The 6,394-nt window shown below is 46.5% G+C and overlaps 1 non-coding gene across 1 annotated transcript; it reads left to right on the top strand.

Annotated features, from left to right (window-relative positions):
* Positions 1–2,740: 2,740 nt before the first annotated feature.
* LOC145402736 (5S ribosomal RNA) lies at positions 2,741–2,859 on the top strand. The gene has a single exon (XR_013897854.1). It is a non-coding gene; the product is annotated as a 5S ribosomal RNA (ribosomal RNA).
* Positions 2,860–6,394: the final 3,535 nt, after the last annotated feature.

The raw sequence follows: 6,394 nt of genomic DNA, 5'->3' as shown, positions 1-6,394 counted from the left end.
AGCGGCTTGCCTATAACCGGATTACCAAGCCGGGGTTAAGCCGGGGACGCCAATGTACACCCCTGTTGTTAACCCCACCCCCACCCCAAGCCCCATGTGAATATGAGAGAGAGAGAGAGAGAGAGAGAGAGAGAGAGAGAGACGGGAGAAAAGTAATAAAAAAAAAAAACCCGGGGGGGGGGAAGGAGGACAAGATGATTGGAAAAGTGAGAAGTATGAGAGAAAAGGAAAAGGGGAGGGGGAGATGAGAAACAGAAACTAATGGCTATTGGTGCTGAAATTTGAGACTCAAGGAAATGGGGTGGAGGAGGGGAGTGGAGGAAGGATGAGGAAGCAAACTGGTGGAGGTAGTGTAGGTGGTGAGGGGACGAGGGAGATGGAAGAGGGAGGAAGACTGGGAGGAGGAGGACTAGAAGGGGAGAAGAGTGGGAGATGGGAGGATTAGGTGAGGGAAGGAATGGAATGGGAAGAAGAAAATGGAATGGGGAAATAAGAGGGAGGTAGATTTGGAGGGGGAAGAAATAAGGAGAATGAGAGAAGGAAGGGGAGTATGAGAGGAAGGATGACTGAAGGGGGAGGAAGAATGGGACGGAGATGGAATGGGTGGTGGTGAGGGGGAACAGGAATTGGACGAGATGAATGAGAGGGAAAAAAGAATGGGAAGGAGTGGTGAAAGGGAATGTAGAGGACAAACAGGAAGAAGAAAAGCGGAAGAAGGAATATGGAAGGAGGGGGGGTGGAGTGGGAGAGGAAAACTGGGAAGGGTAGAAAGCATGGGAGGGAGAAAAAGACTGGGAGGAGGAAAATGATCGGGAGAGGGAAGAAGAAATGGAAGGGGAAGAAGGATGGGAAAAGAAAGAAAAATGGAAGGAGGAAGAATGGGAAAGGGAAGATGAATGGGAATGGGAAGAGCAGGAAGGGAGAGAAGATTGGGAGAGGAAAAATGGGAGAGGGATGAAGAGTGGGAGGGGGTGGACGAATGGAAGGGAGAAGAATAAGAAAGGGAAGAACAGAAATGGGGAGAAGCTTGGCAGGGGGAAAATGGAAGAGGGAAGAAGAATGGGAGGGGGTGGGCGAACGGGCTGGAGAGGAATAATGGGAGGAGGAATAGAAATCGGAAGAGAAGCAATGGTACGAGGAAGAGGAATGGAAGGAGGACGAGGAATGGGAGGGGTACTAATGTAAAGGTGAAGAGGAACGGGAGGGTGGGAGGTGGAAAGGGAGAAGAAGAAGAGAAAGAGAAGTGAGGCGGAAGGAAAAACAGGAAGAAGAGGGGAAGAATGTGAAGAGAAGGAACGGAAGGATGGCCGTGGGGAAAAATAAGAAGGTAGACGAAGAATGGGAGGGGAGGATGAATGGGGAGGAGGCATGGGAGGGAGTATAAATGGGGGTGGAGAGAAGGGAGAGGGTTGATGGCAAATACCGATACACAGTGAAAGGACTGAGGCCTGAAGCTTTTACTGTGTTCTGTGCAGGTGGGGTTTGGTTTTTGTGTAATTTTTATATTCCTCTATATTCTTTCCAGTACGTAGTTTTTAAGGCATCTTTAAATATCACTGCTATTTGTATTATTACCAACGATTTTGTGCCATAGTTTCAATTCTTGAACGACCAATAAATTTCAATATACTGTATATTTACCAATACTCTTTAAACAATGTAACGATCCTTTGTTTCTACTTACGTTATCTTTATCATGTTATTTTTCCCACTACCAGTACTGTATCCGTTTTAGCCTACTTTGGCATAAAATTTCCTTCTCTCCAAGAGATGAAAGTTGAGATGTGATTCTAGTCATGAAGAAGTGCTGTGACAAGGATACAGAGCCACAGTATTGTCTTATCCTGATCCTAAGCTACACCAAACAAGCAGCAAAAAGAAGAAAAATCTGGGCCAAGTTAAGGTATAATGACTACAGTACAGTATAACCACCATTATAATTATCATTCTTGTTATCTGTACAATCATTAATAAAAAAATGAAGTAATATATTATCGATGAATACATGCACAAAGAAATACAACCAGAGACAAACTCATTCATAACATCCAAGGGGACACACACACACACACACACACACACACACACACACACACACACACACACACACACACACACACACACACACATACACACACACACCTATTCCAAGATCTCATATTCACAGAAGTATTCCATTCAATCCCACATGCACATACCTTCGCATACGGGCATGCGGTTAGTACATGAACCCGCTGTCACACGCACATACCATTACTACACATACACGATTCTACACGCACAGATGACTACTATACAGTATGCACGAATTCCCACAAATACATTAATTCTGGAAAGAGGTGAAGAGAGTAAGACAGGGTGGAAGTAAAGTTAGCAGGGTAGTGAAAGATAAAAATGGTAGATTACTAGTGGAGAAGGGAGAAAAAGTGAGCAGATGGAGAGAACACTTTAAGGAATTGTTGAACATAGAGGATGGAAGTAATGCGAGTGAAAGTGGCTGGGGAATGGCTGGGAGAAGGAGGGAGGTGAGAAGACAGGAAGAAATCAGCAGGAGAGAAGTTGTGGAAGCAATGAAGAAAGTCAAATTGGGGAAAGCCCCAGGAATTGATGGAGTGTGTGGTGAAATGCTGAAGCATGGGGGAGAGATAGTAGTAGAATGGGTGTGGAAGATGTGCAGATTGGCCTGGGAGGAAGGTAGAGTCCCGGAGGATTGGAAGTCAGGTATAATTATTCCCTTGTAGCCAACGGCCATGCCACGTTGAGTACACCGCTTCCCATCCGATCAGCGAAGTTAAGCAACGTTGGGTCTGGTTAATACTTGGATGGGTGACCGCCTGGGAACACCAGATGCTGTTGGCATCCCTACGTGTCAAGTGGGGTTGGTGGAGGATTAGTGCCCCTCCCTGTAAAACAATTAACTCTAAGCCCTTGGCCACCCCGTTTGGGATACATGGCGTCTGGCAATGAATGAATGAATGAACAAATGAAAAGGGGAAAAAGAAGTGTGTGGTAATCATAGGGGCATCTGTCTTCTTAGTGTAATAGGAAAAGTGTATAGTAGGATACTTATTGACAGAGTTAGAGAAAGAACAGAGGAATTAGTTGGAGAAGAACAGGGAGGCTTTAGGAAGGGAAGAGGTTGTGTAGATCATATATTCATTCTTAGATCTTTAGTGGAAAAGTTTCTAGAGAAGGGAAAAAAGTTGTATGCGGCTTTCATGGATTTGGAGAAAGCATATGACAGGGTGGATAGACCAGGATTGTGGAAAGTTTTAAGAATATATGGAGTAGATGGGAAGTCGTTGAATGCTGTGAAGAGTATGTATGATGATGCTAAGGCTGCAGTGCATGTGGATGGTGAACTGAGTGAATTTTTTTCTTTGAAGGTTGGGTTGAAACAGGGATGTGTTATGTCTCAATGGTTGTTCAATCTGTACATGGATGGGGTAATAATAGAGGTACAAGGTAGGGCAGTGGATGTTGGAGTGGCCCTGGTGAGAGAGGATAGTGTTTGGAAACTCCCTGTACTGTTGTTTGCAGATGATACTGTGTTGTTGAGTGAAGACGAAGGGAAGCTGTAGGGCTTGGTGGATGAGTTTGGGAGAGTGTGTAAGAAACTGAATCTTAAGGTGAATGTAGGGAAGAGTAAAGTGATGGTCTTTGAGAGAGGTGAAGTCAGTGAATGTACAGCGTGGTTGGATGGTGAGGAATTGGAAAATGTTAGTACGTTTAAGTACTTGGGTAGTGTGATGAGTAAGGATGGAGGTTTGGAGGGTGAAGTGCTTGAAAGGGTACAGCAGGGAAGAAAGGTTGCTGGTTCCTTGAAAGCAGTGATAAGAAACAGGGAAGTGAGCATGGAAGTGAAAAAGTTACTACATGACAGTATTGTGATACCAACTCAAACGTATGGAAGTGAAGCTTGGACGTTGTTGGAAGGACACAAGTCAAAAGTGAGAGCAGTGGAAGTGAGTTATTTAGGAGCCTGTGGAGTCACATGGAGAGAAGGGCTGACAAATGAAGGTATGGGGGGGCGTTGTGGTGTGGATGTGGATGTTATGGGGGATGTTGGGAGGAATACACTGGGGTGGTTTGGCCGTGTGGAGGGGGTGGAGGGTGGGGGACTGGCGGGGAGAGTGTGTGTGAGTGAGGTGGGGGGGAGGGGGAAGGGGAGGCCGGGGGTGGGGTGGAGGGGTGGGGTGGAGAGATGTGTGTGAGAGAGGGGGGTGTGAGTTGGGAGCGGGGCAGTGAAGTGGCGAGGGACGGGGCGACGTGGAGGCGATTTGTTTGTGGCCACCCCGAACGGGATTGAGGCGTCTGGCAATGGATAGATAGATAAACATTAATTCTAATATCAAACGCACATACACAGATTTCACACACACACACACACACACACACACACACACACACACACACACACACACACACACACACACACACACACACACACACACACTTGCTCTTCTCCCTCCCCCCCCTCCTCCCCGCCACTGACACACCTTCCTTCCTCCCTCCTATACACACTACGCTAACACACACACGCATTTTATCGTCGCTCTGAGCACCCCTTACAAGCTGGCGGAAGTGTGGCTACGCATGAGAGACGCATAAACAGGTACACACTCAAAAAGTATATACAGAGAGAATGGCGGGGGTGGGTTGATAGTTTTGGCCAGGTGAGGTGATAGGGAAGGTGTGGAGTGAGGGTGCGAGTTGAAGGGTGAGGAAAGGGTGAGGAATGAGGTGTATGGGAGTGAGTATGGGTGACGGGTGAGGGAGAGTAAAGGATGTGGGGTGTGGCATAAGGGAGATACAGGAAAGGACACGGGGTGGGGAGAGGAGGGAGACGATTTTGAAGGAGGAAAAGATAGTGACGGAGAGGAAAGAGTGTCGTGTGACGGGTGAGGGAGAGGAAAGGGTGTGGTGTGAGGGGAGAGGGAAGGATGTGGTGTGACGGGTTAGGGAGAGAAAAGGGTGTGGCGTGAGGGGTGAGGGACAGGAAGAGTTTGGTTTGGAGGTGAGGGAGAGTAAGAGTTTGGTTTGGAGGTGAGGGAGAGAAAAGGGTGTGGCGTGGTGAGGTGTAGGGTATCAATGGTGATGAGTGTGAGGGACTGTTCAGATAAGAGCCAGGCAGACACAACCCTCTGGCACTCAGGCAAGTAGAAGCTTTCAATCAATGACTTGCCGGATGTGCTTTGGATTTAATTAAAGGCCTCTACTTGCCCCGAGAGCCATGGGGTGGTCTCTTCCCTTTCAGGCCCACAGTGAGGGTGTAGGTACCTTGGTTACAAGGCGAAGCAACTTTTAGCTGGGCGTGGTACAGAGGAAAGCTGCCTGCACCTTATATGAAGAGTACCGGGATCAATTCCCAGCACAATATTGACAATATGTTAATAGTAAAGTATGTTAGCGTGAGAAGTATATGAGATGTAATAGGGTAATTTCCTGCTAAATAACTAATTAACGCCACATATTCCGACTGATTAGCCAAAACAACTTTTCCGTTAAGAAAAAAATTTAATTCTTTAATTCCGACCTCTTAATAAACTGGATAAACGTTGAAAGCAAAGCACACACCTAGTTTAAATCCTGTACATAGCAACAAGGTAAACACACACACACACACACACACACACACACACACACACACACACACACACACACACACACACACCAACTCACACCCACACACCCAAATCCGCTCGCTGGATCTCTCGTACGAGCCGGAGTGGTAATGAATATCTGAATAAGGAATGTATACAGGTGAAAAATGCATAAACTTGGTATTGAGTCAACAAGAGAGAGAGAGAGAGAGAGAGAGAGAGAGAGAGAGAGAGAGAGAATATGTTGCTTTTTCAGGTCTTCTAAGCATCTTTCTTCTTTTTTCCTCTCAATATGCTCAACTCTGTTTCAGTTGATCTATCTCTTTTGGCCGGCTCCATGCTGCCCTTATTGTCAGTCGCATTTCCTTTCTTTTCTATCTTGTAGTCGTGTTTAATGGTGGCAGGCACTTCTACCCTTTAGAATTAACCGATTCCAATCAAACCTGGACACAATGACCAGCCTATGACCTAGTTGTGTCTGCAAAGTTTGGCGTGCAAGGCAACAACTCGTTGTCCAGCAACGGCCGAAAAACCGCTTTTTTCGTACTTCTCATGTTTTGAGCCGTAGAAACATTACTACTGGGCGCAGAAAGCTGTGATTTCTTTAGGCGTAATCTTGAGGTAATTCCCTATCGAAAGTGCTCCATCCGTTTTTCCCCTCTCTCCTCTAGTTTTCAAGTGGGAACCCTGCGAAGATTGGCCTCAGCGTCCCTAGCAGTGTTGTTTAATTGTGGCAGGAACTTCTACCCTTCAAAACTGATTCCGACCAAACCTGGAAACTATGACCAGCC

Source organism: Coenobita brevimanus, chromosome 58 (assembly GCF_032717465.1).
Source record: "Coenobita brevimanus isolate Jiangsu-jjx chromosome 58, ASM3271746v2, whole genome shotgun sequence".
Taxonomy (NCBI): domain Eukaryota; kingdom Metazoa; phylum Arthropoda; class Malacostraca; order Decapoda; family Coenobitidae; genus Coenobita; species Coenobita brevimanus.
This window is presented reverse-complemented; position numbering and strand designations above follow the sequence as displayed.